Source organism: Panthera onca, chromosome A3 (assembly GCF_046562875.1).
Source record: "Panthera onca isolate mPanOnc1 chromosome A3, mPanOnc1 haplotype 2, whole genome shotgun sequence".
Lineage (NCBI taxonomy): Eukaryota > Metazoa > Chordata > Mammalia > Carnivora > Felidae > Panthera > Panthera onca.
Genome location: NC_138341.1, coordinates 121,282,255 through 121,298,713, shown reverse-complemented (window position 1 = coordinate 121,298,713; position 16,459 = coordinate 121,282,255). Strand labels below are relative to the sequence as shown.

General features: G+C 42.8%; 1 protein-coding gene across 8 annotated transcripts in view; it reads left to right on the top strand.

Annotated features, from left to right (window-relative positions):
- ZHX3 (zinc fingers and homeoboxes 3) overlaps positions 1-16,459 on the top strand; it is a 127,054-nt gene that overhangs the window by 95,615 nt on the left and 14,980 nt on the right. For 2 of the 8 annotated variants that reach the window (XM_060617778.3, XM_060617731.3), the window contains one exon: positions 11,634-11,816. The exons of the other annotated variants lie outside the window; for them this stretch is intronic. The gene's annotated coding sequence lies outside the window, so the exon portion shown is untranslated. The remainder of the gene's footprint in view (positions 1-11,633; positions 11,817-16,459) is intronic. 8 annotated transcript variants of the gene reach the window in all.

Genomic DNA, 16,459 nt, shown 5'->3' with positions numbered 1-16,459 from the left:
ACTTTAATATATTTTTATTTAACTCAGTCTATCATAATGTTAATATTTTAACATGTAATTAATATAAAGGTTACTAATGAGATACTTTACATCACTTTCTTCTGTACTCAGTCTTTGAAATTTAGTCATTATCTGATACACAGCATCTTAATTTGCACTAGCCACATTTCGAGTACTTAATAGGCATATATAGCTAGTGGCTGCTGTATTGGACAGAGCGGGTTATGAAGACTGAAACCTGAGCTTGCCTGATTAAAAAGCCTCGATTCTCAACCACACTGCTCTCCTGCTCCATAAGCGCTGTAATGATAAATACAAGAGGAAGGGAGCTTGCAGACTATCATTTAATCCCACGGTTTCACCTGGTGCCCTCCACACTGCCGGTGGCCCCAGTTCAGAGCATCGAGAGCAGCTCTGGTCAATAGAAATATAATGGAAGCCACATTTGTGATTTAAAGTGTTTTAGGGGGGGCGCCTGGGTGGCTCAGTCAGTTGAGCGTCCAACTCTTGATTTCAGCTCAGGTCACAGTCCCCGGGGTATGGGTTCAAGCCCTGTATTGGGCTCCACGCTGGGCTTGGGGCCTGCTTGAGATTCTCTCTCTCCCTCCACCCCTCTCCCCTGCTTGCTCACTCTTAAAAACAAAACAAAAAAAAAAAAAACAGTTGAACATAGAGCTACCATATGATCCAGCAGTTCCACTTTTGGGCATATGCCCCAAAGGATTGAAAGCAAGGACTTAAAGAGCTATTTGTGTATCTCATGTTCATGGCAGTGTTACGATAGCCAAAAGATAGAAGCAACTCAGATGTCTATTCATGGATGAATGGGTAAATAAAATATGGTGTATAGATATATACAAGGGAATGTTATTCAGCCTTTTAAAGGAATTCTGACACATGGATGAACCTTGAAGACATTATGCTAAGTAAAATAAGCCAGTAACAAAAGGACACATACTGTCCTTGTATACATACATCACTTACATGAAGTACCTAGAGTAGTCAAATTCATAGAGACAGAGAGTGGGCTTCTAGGGGCTGGGAGGAGGGGATGAGGAGTTAGTGTTTAATGGGTACAGAATTTCTGTTTTGCAAGATGAAAAGAGTTCTGGAGATGGATGGTAGTGATGGTTACACAACAGTGGGAATGTACTTAATGCCACCATGCAGTGAACGATCATTAAGATGGTAAATTTCACATTATGTATATTGTACCATAATATATTTTTTAAATCCCCCTCCTTCCAAAAAAAAGATGTAATAACTTCTGAGACCATCTATGAACATTTCAAATGGGAAAAGACATGAAGGAGACATGAGTGAAGGCACTAAGAAAAATAAGCTACCAAAAACTATAAGCATACTGATTCAAAAAGGTAATTAAAGGGTGATTTAAAAGCTACTAGATAGCATTTGTTCTGTCACTACTTTAAATAAAGAACTCTGTTCTATTTTGCATTCATTTTCATATTAAGTCTTCAAATCCCATGTATATTATTACCCTTATGATACATCTCAATTTGGACAAGCCACAACTGAAGCGCTGAGTAGCCACATGTGGCTCATGGCTACAGTATCAAACAGCGTATGTGTAGAATCTTCTGACCCTGGCAGAAACTCTTTAAACCAAACAAACAGATTTGTTTTTAAGGATGTTGACTCTGCTGGCAGTGTTAGAAGTGGACAGAAGGGGAGAAAGAACTAAGGGCTAGAAGCTTGAAGGGTTGCTTTGGACTCCAAGCCAGAGCAGACGGGGGACTGAATTACAGTAAAGCACACAAGGATGTGCCAGTAGCCCTTGTGTGTGGTGCACTTGCTTGGTGTCAGGCATAGTATTGCACCCCTTACGCCTCCACTTTATTCTTTCAGCAGCTCTGAGAGATTGAGTCTAACACCTCCACTTACAGAAGAGGAAATGCAAACACCGAAGACACAAGCACCTTGCTCAGGTTACCAGTAAAAGCTCATAGGTAGCAGAATCGGGACATAAACCAGGCCTGTCTGGCGCCAGATGTTATGCCCTTAACCATTGGACTATGTCTCTCAAGGATGTAGACAGAAGGTCCAATGTGAAACATTTATAGACTTCTAGGATTTGACAACAGCCAGATAAGGGGAAGGTGGGCGAGGGCTGCATAAAGGATGCAGGAGTGATTTGGAGATCAGACCTGTTGCTTGGAAATCTGGATGAATGGTGGGAAGTGAGATGAAGATCTAGGCAGTAGAACATGATGGCTGAGTCTTTTGCTTATTTTGTTCTGTTTCTTTTGAGGTGTGAATGCCAGGTAAGGAGAGGCAGAAACTAAGTGTGTAGCTTTTAAAGAACTACAGGGAGCAGTGGCAGTTGGAAGTGATGGATTTGGAGCTTGACAGATAGTTTAGAACTGGCAAGGACAATTTGGATGTCACTATGTCACTTGGGGACAGGAGATTGCAAGGTCCTGGGCAGGGGGAGTTTGTTGCCTTGTGAAGAGCTTGTAGAGGCGTGGGTCTTAACCTCCTTTGGGTCCTGAATGACTTTGAGACTGGCTGAGAAGTTGGAAAGAGCCACTTGACCAATGACCTCGGTGCAAGTAGTTTGGACAGACTGGGAGGAGGCAGTGGAGCCTGCAGGGTGCCAAAGACCGACTGAGCAAGGAAGTTGAATAAGCTGGATGGTGGAGGCTGGCTCTGCGGGGGAGGGGGAGGAGGGAGGATGGGAGAGAGCCAGTTAAAGGGCCGACTTCTATTCTTATGAGACTTAAGTGGCATTTTAACTAAAGTCAGATGAATTTTATCGTCCAAATTGTCATAGAAACACCACCACCAAACCAATATGTAATGTTAAAGCTGCCCTAACAAACAGATAAACAAATACAACTTTTACCAAGTTTATGATGGCTGACACATCACATCCGTTCTCATATATGCCATCAGGAGAAGTTCTTAGAAACTTTTGATTTAGGCACTGGAAATCTCATGGAAAAAACATAAATATGCTTACTAGTTTGCATGTCCCCAAACACTCTCCTGAGCGTGGCAGTGGTGAGTGTGTGTGTGTGTGTGTGTGTGTGTGTGTGTGTGCGCTCGTGTATCACGGGAAGAGGGTTGAAATGGGAATGGGGGACGCGTGTACATTATTCCCAGTTTGATGATGGTTGTGGATATTTGATGATGGTTGTTGGTATTTTATATTTGTACAGTCATGGTCACTCTTGTTTTCATGATTTGTCATTGACTTTACTGTTTTATAGACTAGAGGAGGCTCAGGTGCTGAGACCTATTGCTCGTCCCTACCCCTGGGGGACCTTGGCACCTTAAGGTTGCTCGAGACGGATCCAAGAGCCCCCATGAGGCCCCAAATGCATCTTCCATCTAGCTCTCAACACCTGTGTCCTGATACCCCTCAGGACAACAACATGAAAGTGAGTGTGACCCTGAAGAGTTACAGGAAAATGTGGAACTTGTTGATCAAATCCAGTTGTCCCTTATGGTTAGACACCCTAAGATAAGGGGTGGATTTGCCTAGAACTACTCTGGTTCTAAGTCACAAGACTGATAAACCCAGTGAATATTATTTAATCCTACCTATCAAGGGAAACTGACAACTTCCTTCTGAAATACTAACAGCATTCAAAACATTACTTATAGAGTAAACATATTAAAACTGTCCTGGACCACCTGGGGTAGCACCACAGTCCCACAGTATTCTGGGGACCGGGCCTCAGGCTCCTGCAACTCCGTTCTGCTCAGGCCTGGAGGGCTGCCCTACTCTGGATAAGGGATCTGGAGATTTTCCAACAGAGAGAGTGAAGGAAAATTTTAATTAGCTTTCCTCCCTTCTTGATAAGGAAATAGATTTGAAATTTGACTTGTCAAATTAAAAATAGAGAAACCTGGAGGACATCAGAAAGGACAGGGGAATGAGCTAAAGAGGGAGATGATTTGGTGACAAAGCTGCCAGGTGGAGGCAAGTGGGACTGCTATGACTGGGGCCGTGCTGCTGGCATCATTGGATTATGGAGAGCTTTAGAAATAGTGATATATGGGGGCCCCTGGGTGGCTCAGTTGGTTGAGCGTCTGACTTGATTTTGGCTCAGGTCATGACCCCGGGTTGTGGGATCAGGGCTCAAGTGGGGCTGTCTGCTGAGTGTGGAGCCTGCTTGAGATTCTCTTTCTCCCTCCCTCCCTGCCTGCCTATCTACCACTCGCGCATGCTCCATCTCATAGTAAATAAACTTTAAAAAAACAGTGATACATATATATCCAAGAGAATTGAAACCAGGGTCTCAAAGATATTTGTACACCCATGTTCATAGCATTATTCACAACAGCCAAAAGGTAGAAGCCACCTAAATGTCCATTGACAGATGAATGGATACAGAAAATGTGGTCTCTGTATACGGTAGAATATTATTCAGCCTTAAAAAGGAAGGAAATCATGTTGCCTGGGACAACATTGATGATAAACCTTGGTGACGTTGTTACAAGTGAAATAAGCCAGTCACAGAAACACAAATACTGCGTAGTTCCACCTATATATGAGATATTAAAGTAGTCAGACTCTTAGAAACAGAAAGTGGAATGTTGGTTGCCAGGGCCTTGGGGGAGGGGGGAAAGGAAGTTGTTCAGTGGAAACAGAGTTTCAATTTTGCAAGAGGAAAAGGACTCTGAAGACGTGTTGCAGGGAAGTGTGCATATAGTTGGACTATTGTGCAGTACACTTAAAAATGGTTGAGATGGTAAATTTTATGTGTTGTTTTTTTTTTTTACCATAATTAAAGAAAAACACAAGCAGGATAAATCAATGGATGTACCTTTTGCTGTTACACTTGATTATCATCCTCCCGTGGCTAGTGGTAGTTAGAGCAGCACGGATTGCTGCAGTGACTGTGACTTACCGCGTGCTTACTGTGTACCAGGAGGCACGCTGTATCCTTTCGTAACCCTGTCAGTTCACTGAGCAGCGAGGTAGGCATCGTTATCTGCACTTATCACTGGGGAGTCCGATCATGAGAGAGGAAGTTGTTTGCCCAGGAACACACGGGTCGTAATGAAAGGGTTTGGGGACAGACCCAGCTCTGTCTGATACTAGATTTGTAGCCCCATTCTCAGCTTCTGCTTATTCATCCGTTCATTCACTGAAAATCCTTACTATGTGCCAGGCCCTGTGCCCGCCACTGAGGATACCGTGGCTATAGGCCCTGATGTTACAGAGCTTAGAGCCTAGCTGGGGTGAGAGACAGTAAGCAGGAAAAGGTGTAAATGCAGATGCAGATGCAGTGACCAGTTTTGGTAAATGTTATGAAAGAGACAGGGTGCTGCGTGGAGGACTGGTCAGCATGGAAGTTGGGGCCTGACGCAGACATGTTCCCAGAAGAGCTCACGAGGGCTGTGATTCTCAGGAAGAGAGGCGTGCCGCCACCACCACTGCCAGGGGAGTCTGCAGGGGCCTCGCTGACCCAGATAACATGACTGAAATAAAGGACAAGAAACGAAAACATTCCCTCAAGACAAGAAGGGAGAATTCGAAGAGGCAAAGGGAAAGAAAGCCCAGAGCTCCCCTGTCAGGATTATAGACGAGTGTCTGAAAATGTGCAGCCCGGTGGCCTGTGATGAAAGAATCCCAGTCCTGCCAAATTCCAGTAGTGTTCTCTTGCTCCACTGGGCCACGTCACCCCTCTGGGCCTCAAATTCCTCATGTGCATGGGGAGAAAAAGAAAGTAAAACATCCACCTAGATAGGTTTCTGGTAGTATTAGTAGTGATAGTATAATCATTACAGCACTGCTCCTGTGTAATTGTCTTCTGATGGGGCTGCATCTCGAATGCTTAGTCAGTTCTAATTGCCACATTTTGAGAGTGACCTGGACAGATTAGGTGTATCCAAAGAGCAGGTCACTACAGAAAGTGTGGAATGAGTTTGGGATGCTTACCCTGCAGAGGTGAGTGCTGACAGGGGAAATGGTCATCTCCAGTGTGCATAGGCTGCTATGTGGACAGAGTGGTTGACTGAAGAGTGAACAATGAAGGGTGTTCACTTGTTCTGTGTCCATTCAAAAGGCAGATCTGAAACCTGGGAATCAGGCCTGACTAAGAAAGGAACTTCACAATAAATGGTTATAAGCGATAATGAGTTCCTGGACCACGGGGCTACTCTAACTAGAGACTGGCTAACAGGTTGCTGTAGGAGTCTTTAATTGGGAAGGATGTTGGTCTGCATATATTGTCTGATTCCTTTGTCTTAGATGTTTCTAAGTTATTTTAGAACAGTGGCTTTAAGCTGGCGGCAGATGGAGTATATTTAGATGTTGAATTATATTTAGTTGTAGATGAAGTGGCCAATGTACACCATTACAGAAGTTCAACCAAAAGCCCATCTGTATTTATTAGAAATTTGAAATGAGCGCCGCATGGCATTGACCTTCATCACAGGTTCTTGTCCTCTGCCCCAACCCCATTAGCCAGTCACCTTTTCACTTGTTGCTATCTGTATCAGCCCACACACTTTGGAAAATGTGCTAACATTTTTTCCATTTATATATTAATTCAAATTCTAATTGTTTTGAATACATGGTACATTGACATTGTTGAGAATTTTAAAGGGTTCACTGGGAAAAGCTTCCCTGACTCCCTATTCCCCTGTCCAGAGGCAACCATGGTTACTAGCTTCTCATGTATTTGTCTAGGGATATTTTAAGTGTATACATACCTAAGCACATGTGTTTTTTTCTTTCTGCACTTCGCTTTTTTAAAAAGCATCCAACTCTTGATTTTGGCTCAGATCATCATCTCACAGTTCATAGGATCGAGCCACATGTTGGGCTCTGCGCTGGGCATGGAGCCTGCTTAAGATTTTCTCTCTCTCCCTCCCTCCTCTGCTTGTGCACATATACACACTGCCTCTCTCCCTCCCTCTCTCTTGCTCTAAAAAACTTTTTTAATTAAAATTAAAAACCTGTATCAAGATGTCTTGAAGATTAATCCATAGTAGTATAAAAAGTGCTCCCTCGTTCCTTTTCACAGGTGCATATTATCCTCCTGGCCGTGTTGTGGACAAGGAGGCTGTCTCCAGTCCCGTGCTATTACAGCACGGACAGTGGATTGCCTTGCATGTCCACTACCGCACACGTGTACAAATATATCTGCAGGCCATGTTCCTTGAGGCTGACTTGCTGACTCAAAGGGAATAAGCATTTGTAATTTTGTTAGCTATTGTTATATAGTTCTCAATAGAGGTTTTACCAGTTTTCTCTCTTGCAAGCAGTGTGAGTGCCTTACTTCCTCAAACCCTTGCCAAATCAGTATATTGTCAGACGTTCTGAGCTTTTCCAAAGTAAGCGAAAGAAAGAATCTGAGTGCTTTTAATTAGCATTTCTCTTACTGGGAGTGAAATCAGTATCCTTTCTCCTGCGTACAGTCTTGCTGGGCTTTGTAGTGAGGCCATTGAAGAAAGTCATCGGTGCAGACTGAGCCTGGAAGGAGGGGGAGGAGCATCATATCCACAGGAGAGAGCCTGAGAGTTCTTTTTTAAATGAATGTTCGTGAGAGGTTCAAGCAGGCTCAGTCTCCTTCAAGCTAGTTAGCCCGTAAACTCTCTCACCCACATTGGAAAAATTCAATTAAAACAAAACAAATGTAATTCAGAAGTAAAACCACATCCAGAACAAACCATTTATATTGCTTTTTAAAATTTTTAGTCTTAAATTTAATAAAGTGATTTACTTTTGTATTTGAAACAAAATTTAGGATGCAAGTAAACATAATATGTTTAAGTTTGCAAGGAGCTGCCCCGTGCTTCCCAGCGTGCAGGCTCTGACTGGTTGACTCTCAGGGTATCCTTTGATCCCTCAAGGTTTGCTCCCAGCCTCCTCCTGTCCCCAACTCCTCATCCCCCACCCTGCTCACCCTCTGTCCGCCTTCCCTCGGCTTTTGCAGTGAGCAGGTTTTGGCAAAGACCACAGTCTTTTCACTCGGAGCATTGGCATTGCACAGCCTCACTGCTCAGTAGCGGCCTGACCGTTAGTTCTCTAAAATGCTTCTGACCAGACCGGCCCCATCCAGTTTTTCACCTGGAAAGGAACCTTCCAGTCTTCACAGCACAGGTTTGCTTTTGAGTTTTGCAGTAAGCTTCCCAGGTTCAAACCTGTCTTGGTTGATGGCAGGGCCATCCTTCAAGTCCCTCGGATCAGAAAGCCAGGAGGTCTCCCTGACTGCTATGGATACAGTGTCCACACACTCCATCCAGTCCTTCGGGAAATCTTGTCGGCTCTACTTTGAAAACGTATTTAGAATCCAGCCACGTTTTTGCCTCCATCTGCACCATCCTGGTCCACGCTGCTGTCATCTGCTGCCCCGATAACCTCCTGACAGGTTTCCCGCTTCTCCACTTGTTTCTCCTGCTGTCTGTTCTCCACGCAGCCAGCAGAGGCGACCTGGAGACACAAGTTGGATCGGGTCAGCCCTTTCTGTTCCAAGCGCTCCCCGTGGCTCTGCCCACCTCAGGGAAACCAGGCCGTCATGTCACGTGGCTCTGCACAGTAGGCCTCCTCACCTCTCCGACCCTGTCTTCTCCCACCCTCTCGACTCCTCCCACCCATCTGTCCTGGCCTCCATGCTGGCCTTTGAACCAGCCGGGCACATTGTCACTTCAGGGTCCGTGCCAGCTTGTGTGCTCTTCCCACACATCCAGATGGCTCCCTGCCTCACCTCCAGGTCTCTGCTCCTGTGTCATGTTCTCAGGCCATTCCGGACACCACGTTTCACACTGCAGCCTCATCCCTCCCCACCCAGTGTGGACTCCTTCTCCCTTCCCTGCTTTATTTCTCTCCATTGCACTTACAGTTTGATTGATTTATTTGCTTTATGGTCTGTCTTCCAAACTAGAATGTAAACTCCAGGAAGGCAGAGAGCTTTATTTTTTTATTTTTTTTTTTTTAGATCTTGCTCATACTAAAGCATCTAGAACAGTGCCTGGCACAGGGTAGGTGCTTAGCAAACAGTTGTTAAATGAACTCTCTCTCTTTTCTTTACCAAACTTGTTCCTCAGAGTCTGTCAAACCTAAACTAAAATGAACAAGTGTACTTTGGTACTGGTACTGGTGATGTGAATTAAATCCAGGAGCACTCATCCCTATTTTTTGAGGAATCTCACAGTATAAATACTCAGGCATCATTTGGGTAACAACATGGGGAGAAATCAAGTATGACACAAGAGGTGCCATTAAGGAGAATGCTAAATCCATTCAGTCTGTATCTGGAGGATTCAGTTTCGATTCAGGCGCCGCTCCTAAGAGGGCTGTAGACAAATAAGAACACGTTCAGAGAAAAGCAGTGGGGAGGCGCAGACGGTCCAACCCGTGACACGAAGTGCAGGAACAAGAATGGGGAAAAGACTCCTAGGGAATAGGATTCCTTTTTTGAAATGTTGAGAAGGTGTTCTGTGGAAGATTACTAGGTCCACAGAGAAGATCTGTAGACCTGGAATCATTTCCTTACTCCCCTCCACCCCATCCCAAGCACATCTAGCTCTTGTGCAACCTGAACATTAGGAGAGAGGCCTTCCTAAAGAAAAAAAGTATAAAGAATATAAGTATAAATTTATAAAAAACAATAGATACAGGCCACTGAAGATGCCTGTGCAGTGAGGGTCTCCAAAGCATCAGCTTCATTTATTTCATGATAAATCCACCCCAGTCAGATTGCATATGCCAGCAAAACTGAGCTCCTTGTAATTCTCCGAACACGCCATGTTTTCTCTTCCCTCGGTGGCTTCGCATAGAGTGTTCCCTGTCTAGAACACTCTTTTCCCAACAGTATCTACTCATCCTTTAACTTCTAATTCAAAGGTTACCTGTTCTGTGAGGCCTTAGCCGAGTCCTCCGGATAACTTAGGTGGTATGGCTTTTCCCACACCCTCACTGAATCCCATGCATGCCTCCACTATGGTACCTGGCTTCTTGTTTGACTTTGGTTGATTTGTCAGGCTTCCCTTATACTGTGTATCGGTCAGGATGGGCTGGATTATGCCATAGTAACAAGCAAGTCCAAAAACCTCAGTGGCTTAAAACAGCACAGGTTATTTCTTGCTCACACTGTGTGTATACATTGTGGGTCAGCTTTTCTTCTCACTTTATGCTAACAGAGTAGGCACAATCTAGAGCACTGCCAGTTGTGGGCCAGAGAGTAAATAGTGAAGCAGAACATGTACTTTCTCTTAAAGCTTTCTCCTAGAGATGGCATACTTGTCTACATTCCATTGGTTATAACTAATTGCAGGTGGTCAGGGAAATCCAACGTGACCCGTAGGCAAGGAAGCTCCAGAATATTGGCCAGTAGCCTCACAGCCTCAACAATTAGCTTCTTGAGAACAGGGGTGGCACAATTCTAAAAATCTTTATATACCCAGTATCTAGCACATGGTACTTAGCACATAGTAAGTCTTCAACTATTTTGACTGAAAAATGTAGAGAGCGGAACCTAAAAGAAGGTAATTGCTTTCCATTTACTGCAAGGAACCATTTCCAACATCTTTTCAACCTCAATAGGTGCTGACCTTCCTGTCTCTGGAAGTATTCAAGCATAGGCTTTCCTAACTGGTTAGTGCTATTTTCAACATAATTCATGCAAAGATGAGTGGTTAGAGACTTATGTGGTCTCTAAAATCCCTTTAATTCTGGGTACTCTGTATTTATATCATAATCACCTTTCTGAGCTTGAGAAGGAATAAATTTGTGTTCACGGAAAAGGTGATAACATCTGACTGGAGCAGGCTATTTCTGTTGGTGACTTGAGAGAAACAAGAATGAGTTGAGGGGAGTAAACAAGTAGAGGGCTCTGGCCCCAAGCCCTCCACTGAAGGGTGATTACTAAATGCAAGAAGTATCGTGTCCCTTACAACCCAGAGCGTAAAAGGAGGCCAGCACTGGACTTGGCGTTGCTTTGACACTTGAGGATTCGGCTTAGAAACAGGCTTGCACTCTTTGTGATTCCTTTCTTTGTTTCAGCAAAACCTGATAATTGTAGCCAGCAGATCTGCTGGCCTGCCAAGGTTCTGCCCACACACATTCCTGAGGATGGACGGTTCCCTTGTGTTCTCTTTGTTATAGATTCCTGATGACTGACTTGGTCTAGTCACTTGGCCCCGCTGTAACAGAACTCTGTAGTCATACATAGGAGTAAATAACGTGCCCCCTCTTCTGACAGTGTAAAATGTTATACATATTAAGGATCATGGTAGCCCTGTCAAGTCATAATTAAAAAAAAGACAACACTGGAATAATTCAGCTTCTAAAACCTTTGAGCCCTTGGTAAGTAGGCTCAAAATAATAGAATTCATAATGTAAATAATGTAAAAATAATTAAAGGTAGTGGGTTTATTATTCAGTTGGTATTCAGAGTGAATATGGTCTAAAAAACAACATGGGATTTAGTCAGAATATCAGGCTCATCCGCAGATTTGCTGTGTGACTTTGTCACGTCACCTCAATGCGAAGATGGGGGAAGGGACAATAACCACCGGCGACTTGGAAGGCTAGGGGGATGGATCAAAAGAAATGAAAGTACTTTGCAGGCTGTGAAGCACTTTGAGTGATAACATGGAAGTAAATCCAGTTTCCTAGTTGGTCATGGAAATTTCTTGGCCTTTCTTTCTAGCATAGCGGTGGCGCCATCGGTGCAAATTGATCCTCTTGTGTGTGGTGTTATCTTAGACTGCAGAAGTCTCTTCAGATGGAACCTATTGATTCAGTTCGGAGCTTCTGGCAGTGGTTCACAGCACCAGCCACTGATCCCCACTGCTGGGATCACTTGACTCATGCTGAACAGTGATCCTGAAAGGTATCCACACGTTCGATCACTTATAGCCCTGACTGAATTCATATGAGAACCTGCTGGGTTTCTTGTTTTGTTTTGTTCGCACATCTGGCTCCAATACAACTTGTTGACACGCTTCGGGTGCTTAAGGGGTTCACTGATTTTTTTGAGCTACTGTGTGCAACTCCACGCAAATATGTGATATTTAGGATGTTTGTAAGTAGGGCTCTTTTTAAGTATCAAAATTCTGCAAGGATTCTGCCTCCATTTGTGCCCTTATGGATTTCAGGGTGTCAAGCGTTCTTTGAAGTGGTCAGATTCATTGATGGATTAAGAACCGTGAGTGGTCACCATCCCTCCACCTCCCTAGTCCAGGCCACAGCAGTTATCATGTATTGTTCCAGGCAAATGACCTCCACAAGTCAGGCTTACCAAGTAAATGACAAGATAGTGATACCACTTAGGGGCTCCATGTTGACAAAGCCTGGGCACCCCTCCTGCGCAGATGGTTCATGTCACATCGAACCTCCCTGCTCTATGTGAGCGACTAACAACCGCCCCATATGCTGGCCTCTCCATTTGCAGGGTGTACTGCTCACTGGCACTATTAATTTTACCTGTTTTAATATTTACTGATATTTTTTAATTAAAAGCAATACATTGGGCACCTGGTGGCTCAGTCGGTTGAGTGACTTTAGCTCAGGTCATAATCTCACGGTTCGTGAGTTCGAGCCCCACATCAGGCTCACTGCTGTCAGCCTGTCAGCATGAAGCCTGCTTGGGATCCTCTGTTCCCCTCTCCCCCCCCCCCCACCCCCGCCGCCACTTGCGCTCTCTCAAAAATAAATATTTAAAAAGCAACACATGACTGTAACAAATTCAAACGATATAGAAAGCACAAAGTTACAAAAAAAAGGTAAATGTTCCTGTCTGTCCTAATAAAATCCCTCACTATTCAATGGATCAGTATTTGTTCTTTTAAATTCTGTTTCTATTCAAGCAAATATAAGTCTACAAAGATTGTTCTTTAAAAAATGAAACATATTTTGCAGCACATTATATATTATTATTTAAATACGTCTTAGAGATGTATTCCCATCAGTACCCATGGGTCTTAACCTTTTTAAATGGCTGCGTTTCATTTCCTAGTGCCAGCTCTATTGTGTGTTTCATCACCACCCGACTAATGGACGTTGTTGCTACTACGAAACGATGCAGTGGATAACCTGATTGAGATCTTTGCGATCATGTGCGTGTATTTTTGTACCTCATCAGATTATGTGGGCTTTTCAGAGTGAAATGGCTAGATAAAAGGAAAGGCCTTTTCAAGTTTTGATGGCTATTGCTAAATTGACCTCCATACAAATTTCACCAATTTATACTCTCCTATTGCATGAAAATGACACAGTCTGTTTTTCTGATTTTTGTCAATCTGTGAAGAAGGAGGAAGAGCCTCATTTAAAAAAAAATTTTTTTTTAATGTTATTTTTGAGAGAGAGAGAGAGAGAGAGAGAGTGAGCGAGCACGAGAGGCTGAGGGGTAGAGGGAGAGGGAGACGCAGAATCCAAAGCAGCCCCCAGGCTCTGAGCTGTCAGCACAGAGCCCAGTGCAGGCCCAAACTTAGGAACCATGAGAACATGACCTGAGCCAAAGTCAGATGCTCAATGGAAGGAGCCACTTAGGTGCCCCGAGCCTCATTTTTAATTTAATTTTCATTTCCCTAATTACCAGTGAGGTTGAGCATCTTTTCTAGTTAATAGCTTGTGGTAATTTGCTTGTTCATTTCCTTGCCCCCTTTCTAGTATTTTTGTCATATACATTGTAAACATTATCATCATCTTATAAATTTCCTCCCAGTGTGTCACTTATGTCTAAGCCTTATTGATGGTTTCCTTTAGTAGTCAAAATTTATCATATTTATGAAGTCAAATCAATCAACCTTTTCTTTTGCAGTTGCTAGGTTTTAAGTCTTGCACAGAAAAAATTTTCAGCACAACTTAAAAAGATTTTTACTGTATTTTTTCTAATATGTTTGTGATTTTGTTTGTTGTATTTCTCTGTTAAATTCACCTGGAAATTATTTTTCTTTAAAATATTGGTGAGGATTGAACTTAGTTGCTCTAATACTTATTAATTTGCCTCACTTTCCCAACTGATTTAAAAATAGCACTGTTTTCATACTCTGAAAATTCCATATATGCAAAGTGTATCTAGATGATCTGTTCATCCATTTATCATTTCTTATGCTGATAATACACTATTCTAATTACTCAAGCTTTAAATGTTTTTTTAATGTTTATTTTTGAGAGAGCGAGCGAGGGAGGGGCGGAGAGAGAGAGGGGGAGAGAGAGAGAAGAGAGAGAATCCCAGGCAGGCCCCGAAGTCAGTGCAGAGTCCAAGGTAGGTAGGTCTTGATCTCACGAACCATGAGATCATGACCAGAGCCAAAATTAAGAGTTGGATGCTTAACCACCCAGGCACCCCTCAAGTTTTAAATATGTTTTGATGTTGGGCACCTGGGTGGCTTAGTCGGTTGAGCAGCCAGCTTTGGCTCAGGTCATGATCTTGCGGTGTGAGCCGCACACCGGCCTCTGTGCTGTCAGAGCCTCCTTTGGATTCTGTGTCTCCATCTCTCTCTCTCTCTCTCTCTCTCTCTCTCTCTCTCTCTCTCTCCCCCTCCCCTGCTTGTGCGTGCTCTGAAAAATAAATAAATAAACATAAAAAAATATGTTTTGATGTCTTGTAAAGCAAGTTCATCTAAATAGTTTTAAAACTTAAAGCTGTTTTGTGCTTTTTGCCTTCCAGAGGAATTTCAGATTTAGCTTGTCAAATCCTATGAAGAATCTTGATGGCAATTCCTCAAACATTTTTTTAATAAAAACTTTCAGACATACAGAAAAATTGAACTAATTTTATAGTGAACACCCACATCCTCATCACCTAGACTTTACCGTCCCCATTTTACAGTACTTGCATTACCTGCTGGCATTTTGATTGTGATTGTGATTGTACTGGATTTAGAGATTAATCTACAGAGGACTGACATCTACATAGTTCTGAATCTTTGCCTCCAGGAATATACTATGACTCTCCACTTATTTAGGTCTTCTTTTTTGTTCTTGTTAGAGTTTTGGAGTTATTGCCATATAGATATTGCCCGTGTTTTTACAAAGGTTTATTCTGAGATCTTTTCCAGTTTTGGTTGTTAATGTGAATGGGCTCTCCACCACCCCCTCCCATTTCCTTCTCTAATGGATTATTTTTGGCGTAGGGGAAATGTAATGATTTGTGTGTATTGCAAATGTATCTCATCATTTTTTTAAGCTTATTTATGTTTTGAGAGGGATAGCATAAGCAGAGGAGGGGCAGAGAGAGAGAATCCCAAGCAGGCTCTGCACTATCAGCACAGAGCCCAATGTGGGGCTCGATCTCATGACCATGAGATCATGACCTGAGCCGAAATCAAGAGTTGGGCGCTTAACGGACTGAGCCACCTAGGAGCCCCTATCTCATCCTCTTACCCAGTCCTCTTATTAGTTATAACAGTTTTTCAGGAGATTTTCTTACTCATGTGCAAATAACACCAGTTTGTCTCATCTTATTGTCTAGGATCCCATTACAATGTTAAATAATGATAGTGGGAATTCTTATCTTGTTCCTGAGTTGAGTGTTTCACTACTAGGTGTAATGTTTGTTGTGGTTTCTGGTAGAAATCCTTTATCTCAGGACGTTTCCCTCTTTTTTTCCTTCATTTCCTAAATCTTTTAAAAAATGAGAGTTTAGACCTAAACAATAGTAGAGACCATTTGGACCTGTGAGACACATACAGAGCCCTCCACTCAACAACAGCAGAATGTGCATGTGCCTTCTTCTCAAGTGCACCTGGAACATTCTCTGGGATGGATCATATATTAGGACGTAAAACAAAGCCCTAACAAATTTTAAAAGATTGAAATTATACCAAGTGCCTTTTCCAACCACATTTCTTTGTGGTTGGAAATGAGATGAAATGAAATGAAACAAATCACTAGCAAAAAGAAAACTGGAAAATCCACAAATATGTGGAAACTAAACAACACACTCTTGAACAACCAACGGGTCAAAGAAATCACAAGGGGAACTGGAAAATATCTTGAAACAAATGAAAACACAAACATAACATACCAAAACTTATGGATGCAGCAAAAGCAGTACTAAGAGGGTCATTTATAGTGGTAAATGCCTACATTTAAAAAAAGGAAGATCTCAAATCAACAACTCACTCTGCACCTCCAGGAACTAGGAAAAGAACAAACTAATCCCAAAGTTAGCAGAAGGAAGAGAACAATAAAGATTAAAGCAAAAATAAAACAGAATAGAAAAACAATAGAAGCCAGTGAAACAGAGTTGGTTTTTTGAAAAGATCAACAAACTTTGGCACACCCTTAAAACAAATTGGCACGCCCTTAGCCAGACTAAGAAAAAAGAGAGGAGACCCAATGACAAAAATCAGAGATGAAAGAGAAGACAGTACAACTGATGCCACAAAAATTAAAAGGATCACAGGAGACTATTAGGAACAATTATATGCCAACACATTGGGTAACCTAGAAAGAATGGATACATTCCTGGAAACACACAACCTACCAAGACTAGATGATGAGGAACTATTAAAGATCTGGTCAGAC